We start from the raw sequence: 12,559 nt of genomic DNA, 5'->3' as shown, positions 1-12,559 counted from the left end.
CTCTTATATATAATGAAAAAAAAATGAAAGTTAATATTATTTCGGTGTAGAAAATAGTTCAATTATAGTAGCGAAAGGTAGTTTTTCATTTATTTAGTCGGAATGACGTCATTTATGAATCTGCTCAATACTAAACTATAATTCTTCTAAAAAATTGTGTTCAAGACAAGTGTGTTCTCAAGTGTAGATGTTAAAGAAAATGTATTTGGAACGTGTTACTCCTTCATTTAATTGAAAAACTTGATACTGTGTTGCTGAATCATAAAACCTACAATTATTTGATGGATAATAAAATCAAATTAAAATGTTCGAATAATTTTCAATTGTAACTTATTTGTTTTCCAAAGCAAACCACTCAATATCTGGCTAAATTCAGTGTTAAGAAGGACTTAAAAGTTACGATTAAAATTTAGGTGTTAAAAACTGCATTTCGGTCGTGTTGCTTAATCGGTTAAACGAAAAATATAATTATTAGTGGCTGAATTATGAAACCTATAATTGTTTGACGAATAACAAAATCAATTTAAAATATTTAGATATTTTTGAATGAAACTTATTTTTCATAAAGCAAACGGCTCATTAGATGGGTAAATTTAGTTAGTATTAAGAATAACTTAATTACTGTAACAAACCAAAGAATTGAATCTAAGGAAATAAAGAAGACTTACATTAACTTCATGCAAGAAGCTGTAGGTTAGTGGAAGAACATGTCCTCATTAATTCTATCTCTGGTGGTTACTCCTGTGTAGAGATGAGATGTTTATATATAATCCCAAACATTGATTACAGAAAATTAATTTTTTTAACCTTATCATTCAGTCTTCTTTTTTTCGACAATTTACTATTATTTTTTGCGGAAAATAATGGACTTTTTAAAGGGAAGTAATCTACAGGAACAGTCTGCAAGGCACTAGTGAATTAATGAAATAATTAAATCGAAAATTTAATATAAATTTTTAAACACTTTTCCTAAGCGTAATAATGATAAATATGTTATTTGGATACATGTCTAAAAAGAGAGAGCCAAGAAGCCAAGCGTACCGAGAAAAAAATAGTTAAGTTTAAATGATTTGATGAAACTTAAAGGATAATTTCATATGCCAATGATATCATAGTAAACGTTGCTTATTTAGAGCCTAAGTACTTAAATTCGATTATTTTAATGTAATTTATTATAAGGATTAAAAAAAATTATTTTATTCATATAATATTATGAAATAGTTGATGAAAAATTTACATAAATATTTAAAATTCATCAATTCCTGCTATTGTTTTACTAATGAAAATAAAAATACGGCGTAAATACTGAAAATACAAAGTGGAAAAAAGATTTGAAAGATTAAATAAATTTTCATTCAGTATTTTGGTGTGTGGAAAATGATGGATCATTTTAAAAGAAATGGTCTACAGGAAGACAAAATTCACAATTGAATGTTTTAACCACTGTCTTATAAGAGCAATTTATTTAGTTAAAAAGCTATTTTGTTTTAATGTACACTTAACTCAGGAAAAGGAATGTTTTATTACAATATGTCTTTTATACAAATGCCAGCAATGTACATATAAGAATAAAAGAATTTTGCTAATAATCTAGATTGTCATCATACGATCAATTTGAGGAAATATTATCACAATCATATCAAACTTGAATTTTTAAGGCCCTATTTTTGAAACTGGGGGTTATTTTTTTCATGACACTCTATCATTTGTATTAAAAGACATTTTTTTCTTATCTTTAATCAGAAATAAGACTAGGTGAGAAATCTTTTATTAGTATCACTCACCTTTCTGGCATATTATTCTCTACTATGAAATCATGAAAACATGTATCAGCTTATTATCAGCTTTATTATGAATAACATTAAGTTTTTCTATTTGATTCTCATGCTGTGAAGCTCGAACTAAGATGTAAGTTTTTTTCCATACTTTTTTACATTGGTTTAAGAACAGGAAAAGTGGCGAAAAATTGGCTCATTTTATTTCAAAAGTCATTAGAAGGAGGAATTAGAACCAATGTTTGAACATTCAATCGCTGTTTTTAACGAAAAAAGTTTGTTTCAAAAAATACAGGGTGCAACATACTCACTAGATAATATTATTTGATTTGCCTTTCCATACAATCATTTTCTGTACCATACACTCATTTCTTGCCTGCAATATTGTTTTAGTTTACGACACAGTTTAAGAACATTGTATAGAATATCATCTCCAACGGATTATTGGATGTGGCCTATAGTGATGTAGGACATATCATTAAGCTTGCATATCATTTATATTTAGCTTGTGTAATCCTACTTGAACTACGAATGCAAACATCTTTAAAATTTGCAAAATTGATAGCATCTATCAAACATGATGTACTACTCTAGTTACTCCTCATAATTATCAAAAAGGCAGCAAATTATTTTTATTTGGATTCAAAAATATTCTCTTCAATGATTCTATAGAAAGTTTAATCAATTTTAAACTATTGTATTTTATTTCTAAGGTCTTGAAGCAGACTTATGAGTTGATAATTGACCAGATATCACCTCTTAATTTAAAAAAGGCTGTGTTTTCAGGACCTGATGTGACGCCAAATAACTTTGCGTGAGTTGAACCTAGGATATTCAAATATATGATGCCAACAAGCCAACATAAATAATTTCTATTTAGAAAGGTTTTCCATTCTTAGTGTGAAGCAGTCTAATTAGCGATGAATTAGAGATGATGGCACTTTTTGAAATAATCATTTCGTTTGGAAAAGCGTAGATCCTGTTTCTTCTTCTTCAGTTGCGGGAACACCAAAATTTATGACTTCTTCAATACGCGGCATACAAAATCGTCAGTCTTAATTTCTTTTATATTTTGAAGTCAGGAACCAGTTTGATATTCCGACGTAGCGATGCATGTGTTGATACTCTTAAGGGAGACTAACCTCCTGATTTCTTTACAACCGACCCTTTTTCTTTGGTTGAGGGAGTTACTTTTTATTGTAAGAATCAACCTTCAGTAGAGTTGTTACCATAAATAACAATCGTTGAAAAATTGATAAAATACGTCGGGTGGCCTTTCTTACAAATTCGATATGATTTCAGTTTTAATTGGATTTCTGATTAAGTTTTGCAGAAATTGGAGACGATTTAAAGGAAACAAGAAATAAAGGCTCTTCAAATAAATAAAATATCAAATTTATAAAAAAAAAATATCCTTATTAACTTTATACCCTGTTCCGGATTTATCTTCTTTAGTTCTATATTAATTAGGGTGAAAAAAAAGTTTTAAAAGTCTAAAATGCAATTTGAAAAATATTATATATTAGATAATATAAAGGAAGAAAAAAGTTTAAAGGTCAAAACATATTACAAACAATTTCCAAACAATACTTAACTCAGTTCAGTTTCGCAACAAAATATAATAAGTAAGCAACGCACGTAATTTTATTCCTTCACTTAATTATGACGCCTGCACTTCCACCTAGATTCATGATCTTAATTAGAATGAACTCTATTATTTAGTCATTATAAGAGCTGAGATTTCACATTTTGAAAGACGCATGAAGTCTAATTAAATTAAAAATAATGTTTGGACACTTTAAAATATAAATAAGTACAGCATGCATCGAAGAACTGTAATTAATTACAGTAATTTGAATTGAAAATCATAAATATACACTACCTAACAATAATTGAAAAGACACTTTCAGATTTTAATATATATATGTATATAATCATGAAAACATGTATTAGCNATATATATATATTTTAATTTCTCACGAAGTACTGAGAGGATTATTTAATAACTTTAGAGATATTTATGTCATGCAATTTCTTATACTAATCAACAAAGTTAAAAGTTTTTAGATGTTTGAGAAGCTGGATGTAATTTACAAACAAAGATTAATTTGAACATCCTGCGTCATATGTCAGAAAAAATATAATAATCATGTATCGATTATTTTAACGATCACTTTTATTGTGTGAAATAATTGGGAAAAAAATCACAGGTCTAGCTTAATACTTATGGAAATACGGATATTTTTATATGAAAAAAAATTTTTTTTTGCTGTAACTTTTTTTTAAATGTTCTGTCAAACTAAACAGCAGTCTTATCGTGATTTTTAATTAATAACCAAATTATAATTTTAAAACTTGAAGAAAAAATCGTTAAAAAATTTGTCAAGATATAAGCATAGGAAGTAGTTTTCTTATATTGCGCGGAAAATGTATACTTTTTTTTCAAAGTTTTGCAGTGACTCGTGTTCGTTAACTAATGAAAATGTTCAATTTTAATATCATATTAGATAATTAAAAACTTCAAAGGGTTTTCTGATTAGTTTTTGCAAATTTTCCAAGAAATTTCTAGATTAAAATTGGATTTAATCAAATGTCATTTTGCATCATATGACAAAATTCAATAGGAAATAATATATCCATGCAATAAAGATGAAAAAATATACTTTTATGGGGGATGATTCACAATTAAGACGGGTGTCATTTTTAAGAAATTTAATTCAATAGTATCAAATGACGCCTGAAAAACCTTCTTATTGTTCAGAACTTTCTTTATTATGTACAAAAACTTCTTAAAAATTTCGAGGAACCTAATAATTTACTTAAAACATTTAAACTGATTTAATTCTGAAAGTTTAGAAAAATAAAATTTAACTACAGACAATAAAGTTCACAACGATTTATTTTCATAAAAACTATCCAAATTACATCAGGAAGGACTTGTTATTTTTAGTTATGCCACATAAAATATGATAAATATTAAAAAAAAAATCTAAATACTTTTTTCCTTAATTATTCAACGTAGCTGCAAATGTTTTAATACATCTGTCACGAAAACTATTAACTAATAAATCAATATTGATTTAAGCAAATGTGGAAAGTTTATTTTTCTTTCCTTTTCGATTCAATTTAAAATTAATCATTCAATTCTAGGTACATGTAATATCACGTTTTGTTCTGTTATTAACGCTGTACTAGAACTATTTCGATTCTTTACTAATGACAGTTTAAAATTCTTTCTTGATTATGAACTGAAAGAAATATAGGTATATACACACTCTGCACTACCAAAATTGAAATAGAAAAAGTTTTAATGGTGCTAGCCACCCGACCTTTGCATCGCGCTCCCTTACTGCCTTATTCTTTTTCCACATATCAAACCTTGAGAAACATTACTTTAACGACTATCTACTACGTTATGATAGTGTAGTCTGATCTGAAACTCAGATTTTTGCGCCAGGAATCGAACACTGGCCTAAGAAGAAGACGTAACCCACGTCTAACTAGATGGCTATGATAAGCATAGAAATGTGCAAAACAATTTCATGGTCAAAACAATTTCATTTCACAAATTCATTCTATTCAATTTCATTCACATCATTCAAAATGTTCCAAATGGTCTTTTAAATAAAAATAATCATAATAAATTAAATTTTATTAAATGTAGCAGCTAAGGAAATGTATCTTCTTAAACTTATACATTTTCTTTAATATCCTCCCATAAAAATCTTTACGTCACCTTTTAAGAAAACATAATTTTTGATAAGATAAGAACTTGAAGTATATTTAAACTGAAATGATTTTAATTCAAATAATTTTTTTTTACTAATACTGCATAAAAAATTATTATAGTATTCAGTGTTTGGAATATGTCTGTATAAAACCCAATTAATCACAATTAGTAAGACATATGGACAAAATTATTTACCCTATGGACGTATTTAATCTGGAAATGATAATACATATATTTCTTATCTTCTACATTGTTAAATAGGCAATATCTGACTATTCAGAAGCATGATGTTACTTAAATCAATGTTTAAATGGTCTTTTAGATTTCTAAATAGTGAAGAGAATCGTTTATAAGTGATAACAAACTATAATTTTAGATGTTGATACAAGGGATTGCAAATGCGTTTCAAACTTTCGGCAGCTGGATATGCTTATTTCTAGATTTTCTTTCAGAAGTCATTTCATATCTGATACATGTTTCTAAAATTTATCTATCATGAAACTGGACTATTTTGACAGAGAAGTTTCCGTCATACTGAAAAGTTGTGAAATGATATATACTGTTTTACTGAATCCTCAAAGGATAAATATAAATAAAGTATAATAACTTCAACATAAATGTGAAGATTTTTAAAATATATTGGTTTTAGATTAAGGGGAGTTCACATATAGTTTATATTCTCATAAAGGAAATAACAGTTGTAATTTTTTTATTTAGTATGTCTGTAACCTTTTTTCTAATTTTTAATATATAACTTTCTTTTTAAAAAAATAGTTCATTTGTTTCATTATGTGCAAAAACTTATGTTGTTGTTTCTAATTTCGCATGCCAATATCAGCAAGCCTGCTTGGTGAAACTGAGCGAATTTACGGAAGATCGTACTTTTTTTGTTGATGAGTGGTACCATCTATGACCAAGAATACGACTTCAGCCACAAACATGTCACAGCTCGTTTTAGTAAAAAAGTAGCACTTTTTTTTTAAAAAAAAATCAGGAATTGTCACTTCTAGGAAAAAAAAGGGCATTTTTTGCATGTGTGATAAACACTGTGAGAAAATTCTATCAGCTGAAAAAAAAACAAAAAATCAGCTAAGGATTTTATTTTGAAGGCTATCAACTATATTTTGAACTATTATCTAAGAAACAAATGCATATACTGAGTTAAGGAACAATGTAGTTAAAAAAAATCAAATTTTTTAAACTCCCTGTGCTTCTCTTTGCGACAAAGCATGCATAAAAATTTAAATTCTACTTTTTATTCGGCCAGACAGTAGTTAAAAACATGCCTGATGTAATTATAAACACTCATGAGACTATTATTTTAAAAACAACAAGAGATATCGTGGATAAGGTAGTGAAAAATCAGATTTTGAGATTAAAGCATTTAGAGACTTAAAATGGTACACATAGTCCAGCCACTATTATTACGCTTGCCCAAAAAACTGCTATAACTTTGTAAATAATTGAAATACAAAAAAGTAAAGTATTTTCAGAAATATAAGAGTACAAGGATTCTGAGCTAATAATAAACTCAATTTCGCAACCCTGCCTTATTGATAACTTAAGGAAATAACAAAATTTTATAATTCCACACAATTGATTGTAAATGAAACAATGTTTTCAGTTTTTGTGTTTCTATTTTCTGAGGAATTCGATCAATTAACAAATATAAACAAAATGCAATTTTTTCTACAATGTTTTCATCAGAGGTTTTAAAAATATGATGAAATGGAAAATTCTACACTGTAGAAAATTTTAGCATTCTTTAACACCTAAAGTGTTGCCAACTACTTCTCACCAAAAGTGGAATCAAGGATACTCAGGTATTTTTTACCTGATTAAAAACTTCCTTCGCTTCAAATGTATATATCTAAGAAATAACTGTTGACATGTTTCAAGCGCCCAAAAGCAGTCACCCATTTTCAGTCTTGCCAGTAAATGCGCACATGGTATTGAACTCAAGAAATATGTCGACTGCAGTTTCTTATTAACATATTTTTGATGCAAATAAACTTTTCTAATCAATCAATCAGTTTCTTAGGATTATTTATTTAACAATAATCAATTCTTGGAGAAATAAACATCAACAATAGTTATTTGATACTCCTTGTTATACTGAAACAGATGGATTGTTTCTTAACTTTCGTCGTTGAGTAGTTGCCACCATTTTTAACGTTCAGTAACACTAAAATTTATGAAAAACATCGTGTACACATAAAAGTAAGTAAAATTATTTTTGCTCTACAATATAAAGTTAAAAAAAATTAGTAGAGGAATACGCAGGCACACTCTGAGTCTTAAAAATGAAAGCAGTTTCGAAATCAATCATATTGGTAGAGCGCAGAAAATTGAAACAAGTTCAACTATGCTTAACAGAACAGAAATGATTGAAACTAAATATTAGACGATTGACAGATGTTCTGAAATTCAAAAATTAAGTAATAACTATCCTTATGACACAACTGAAAACATGCATATATTTAAAGAGTTTTATAAAGGAAAACTATTATTTCTGTAAACTAATGTGGATGCAAAGCAGTTATAAACTATTTTAGATGCAAAGCAGTGATAAACTATCATTTTTGCAAAACAGTGGGCTGATCAGACATCAAAGATCATTAACAATCAATTTTTTCATCCAAAATTTTTTATTTCTAATGAGCTGCACAATCGGTCTTGCCGATGAGCAGACCTAGTGCGTTCTCCAGAGGTGGTATCCACTCTTTCAGGACCACCACAATGGGTGAGATACCGTTGGTCATGTTAATTTGGACGTCGAGTTTCTGCCACACTAGATGGCAGCACCGAGTCTCTATTTGGATGCTAAACTGCAAAAGGAATTTAATTTTGCCAGAAATGCCAAGAGCCAATAAGGCACTCCAGGGTCCTTTTACATGCCGCATAATCATACGACATGGCCGCTGAGGATTTTCTGCGTCCCGAAAATCCAGTGTCTGGGCCGGGGATCGAACCCGCAGACTTGGGCTCATAAGGCCGACGACAAACCAACTGCGCCACCCAGCCACTCATCCAAAATTTAATATTAGTGATTTCGAAAACGAAAATAATTCCAGTATAGTATGAATGTGCGCGATAATGGCTCACTCACTCTCTCTCTCTCTCTTCATTATTGATATTAGGATTTAAATATAAATTTCAAAGTGTATATGAACATTTGGTTTAGTGTAAACGAGATATAAAGTAATTCCTAACTCAATTTTTCAAATTGTTCATTGTCAAATAGTGAAATGCAGCTTTAAACTTTAAAGCTTTTACAGTGTAATTGTATTACCAATACAGTCGAATGTAACTATATAGTTTTGATGGTAATATGTTACTCAATATATCTCTTGAAATTTACAATTATCTGAATTCAGTATTTTTCATAAAGCAATAGTTTATGCTAATATTAAACTAGAAAAATGTTAGCAAATAAACGCAATTAAAATTATATAAATCATACTGTTTTTTTCCATAGATTAATTTCAGTATAACATTTTAATTTCAAGGCTTAAATGCCGATACGGTAAAAAAATATTTTCAGATACTATAAATAAAACCTTGAATTTAAATACTTTAATTTACATTTTGAATCAATACATCAGCCGATTCGATGAAGTCGCAAAATCCTCACTTTGCAACTGAGTATGCTGCAGATGACCTACTTGATAGAGATGCATTTAAACAAAGGCTTAGAAATTTCAGGGATCTTCAAAGACAAATAGCTTGGTCATAAATTTCGTGTGACTTGGTTAAAGAGAGAAAAGTGACACTTTGAGTAAACAAATGATTTTGGAATTGTTATCATTATAACCATTTATACTGCTATTAAAGAACCCACAAGACAAATGATTTTAGTAAAAATTGTTAAATTTTACGTGTTGTTGGTATGCTATAATCTAGAGGTCTTGAAAAAACTCGAACATTTCGCATGTTCTATTTGATATTTTAGTATAAAAAATACATGCCCGAATGAAATTTTAATATGTCAAAATAGCTTTCTTGATTGTCAAATAATCAAAACATGTGGATATATAGATTTAAATAATTTTTCGATTAAATACACATTGAGAGCATTGCGTCTATATTGAGTCCATAATGCACTTTCTTTTTAAACTAGGTAGCTCCATCCCCTGATCGCTTCGCTCACTAGCCTCCATAGTAGCTTCCCATTCCCCACGTCAAAATTCATGCTNATCCCCTGATCGCTTCGCTCACTAGCCTCCATAGTAGCTCCCCATTCATCATTGAAAATCATGAGGGGTAGAATGGTTTATGTACAATTTTTTTCACAAAAAATACGAACGGATTGCCATCTGGTGCATTTTGAGTATTAGTAAGTTTCAGTAAATAACATGGAAAATTTTACTCTCTCCGAGAGTTATAACGCAGTGAAGATGAGCCATGATGTGGAAAACAAATTCTTCCTGCCCGCACGCGTATGTTTTATTTTTCGAATTAGCTTTTTATGGACATGAGTAGAGAGCTTTTCTTAGTAAAAGTTTCTGAGAAGTTGTTTTATTTCTGAAAAGTTGATATGACAAAGATCTTGTCGCTTAAAAATATATATAATTATTACAACGAAAATATTATGAATTTGTTTGTCATGACGAAATACAAGAAATATAGCTGTATTTGAAAATTAATCAATTGCACTTCAAAATCAATTCATGCGTGACACATAAAAAAGTAATAAATGTGCTGCGATGCCGGCTGCTTTTTACGGTTTTGTTAATATTGAGATCAAATTGAATTTCTATTTGTACTTTTCTGTCATGAAATTTGAATTTGTTTATCTCATGGTTCAATCCAGGAAAAAGAAAAAAGAGTTAAAGCAAGAGTGTCATTTATCGAAAAATATAATGAGAAATAAATATTATTAACTTAGAGCCCAATAAGATATTATTAGCGATAGATAATGTTGAATGAGTAATATAAATTATCCAGAGAGAAAAAAAATATTATGAAATGTAAAATCATCCTTACAAATCGCAGTGTGACCAAGAGAAAGAAAAATTCGAGTTAAGGTTCACGCTAGACAAATTTTCCTCAAAATCTCTCTATTATTATAAATTATGTATTAAACAGTATTATTAAAATCGCATCTAATTTTACGGCAGAATTGATAGCCATTTCTACGGCTATCGAAGCGTACATCAATCTTGAACCTTCGGAGCAGNTGTAAAATCATCCTTACAAATCGCAGTGTGACCAAGAGAAAGAAAAATTCGAGTTAAGGTTCACGCTAGACAAATTTTCCTCAAAATCTCTCTATTGTTATAAATTATGTATTAAACAGTATTATTAAAATCGCATCTAATTTACGGCAGAATTGATAGCCATTTCTACGGCTATCGAAACGTACATCAATCTTGAACCTTCGGAGCAGCTTAGTGGTATCACCATCTTCAGCGACTGCAGGTCCGCCTTACAGGCCCTCAGCGAAGGTACCTCAAGCCTTGTCCTGAATATCATAGAACAACTTGGACAACTTCAGCGTCTCCGGAAAAATTGCTTCTTACTGTGGATTCCCGCCCATGTGAACCTAGAGTTCAATGAAATAGCTGATTCCTTGGCTGAAAAGGCCAGAGATCTAAATCAAAATTCAATCCCAACCACGTTGGCAGATGCAAATGCTTTTGCAAAGTCAAGACTATTCACCCCCTTTAAAATCCAAGCCCACAATCAAATAACTAATCTTGACATCGATAGGAAGACAGCCACTACTCTCATCAGACTAAGAACAAAGCATCATTAAAACATGAAAATTTCTACAGATAAGACTAGAAAATATCAAAACTGTGGCAAGTGTCTTAATGTGGAACTGACACCATATCATGTGTTTAACTGCCCTGCAGTCGCTGCAGGCCTTCATCTCTTAAACTACCCCACAGAAGAGGATTTATATTCTTTTAATGCCATAGAAATAACAAAAACTATTCAAGCACACCATGAAATATGATTCAATAGAGGATACGACACCTACCAACCAAACAGTATTATTAAGAAAATAAGCAATTTCATATAAAGCAATGGATTGTTTTTAAATACAATTTCACTAAATGCTTGGTATATTGTTAGGTTCGTTTTTTTAGTGTGAATGACGAGTTATAAGAAATAAAATCGAATCAAAATGACTATTCCGCCATTTTCTTATTCCAAAAATCAGTTGTTTCACTTTATGTCTTATGAGGTAACATAGCAAAAATGATTAATGTTTTGAGGTTCCCAGAAGAAATAAAATGTACTGTTTTGAAACGCAATCAATAACTCAATCTTGCAGGAAAAAGAATATATCTTCGTTCTTGAAGTAACAGAAATTTTCCTTAGTTGTATTTATTATAGCTACAGGACATGTCGTACGTGATTGTGTAAGGAAATCGCAATATGAATCGATTTTTTTTCATATTTTTATAGTTTATAATATAAGCATTATTATTCAGTTATATTATTAAGTTTTTTATTTCAAAAATACAAGTACAAATGTTATTAGAAGTGAGTTAAATACTTTAACTTTTAAAAAATTAAAATAATATAGTTGTGGCATATTTCTATGGCAGGTTACAGCAATAATATTTTAATTCAGATTTGTTGATATATTATTGTAAAACGTTATGTTAAAATCAAATGTTGCCAATAGTTTTTTTTTTATCATTTTATTTTATGCTTACCAAACTTTATTCACAGTAATCATTACAAACTTAGTTTGGTAAAATTATTTTTGGGGAAAACTTAAAAATTATTCATTAAAAGTAAATTTCTACTCACCGTTTATCGTTATTTATCAGCAAATAAAATCTATCAGTGCTTACTAAAAACAACATGGTATTTTTAAGACAAATTTGTGTGCAACTGTAAAACATACATTTCAAAATTAAATTAATATGAATACAGAACTTCAAGCTGTTTCTAAATGTTTATTAGTTCAAAGTTCACTATGCGTTATGTGTCATTCAATATATAATATTGTTTAAAATATTAATCAACATAAACTTACTAGCTTTAAATTGTAAAGTTAATATTACTAATAAAAATAAACTAATGTTTTTTATAG

The 12,559-nt window shown here is 29.1% G+C and overlaps 1 long non-coding RNA gene across 1 annotated transcript in view; it reads right to left on the bottom strand.

The window, feature by feature from the left end:
* The window catches only part of LOC122269550 (uncharacterized), a 36,000-nt gene that overhangs the window by 19,015 nt on the left and 4,426 nt on the right, over positions 1–12,559 (bottom strand). Inside the window, exon 2 of the long non-coding RNA XR_006225257.2 lies at positions 669–741. This is a non-coding gene — a long non-coding RNA (uncharacterized lncRNA). The remainder of the gene's footprint in view (positions 1–668; positions 742–12,559) is intronic.

This window comes from Parasteatoda tepidariorum, chromosome 5 (genome assembly GCF_043381705.1).
Source record: "Parasteatoda tepidariorum isolate YZ-2023 chromosome 5, CAS_Ptep_4.0, whole genome shotgun sequence".
Taxonomy (NCBI): domain Eukaryota; kingdom Metazoa; phylum Arthropoda; class Arachnida; order Araneae; family Theridiidae; genus Parasteatoda; species Parasteatoda tepidariorum.
Note: the sequence above shows the minus strand (reverse complement) of the source record. Positions and strands in the feature narration are given on the sequence as shown.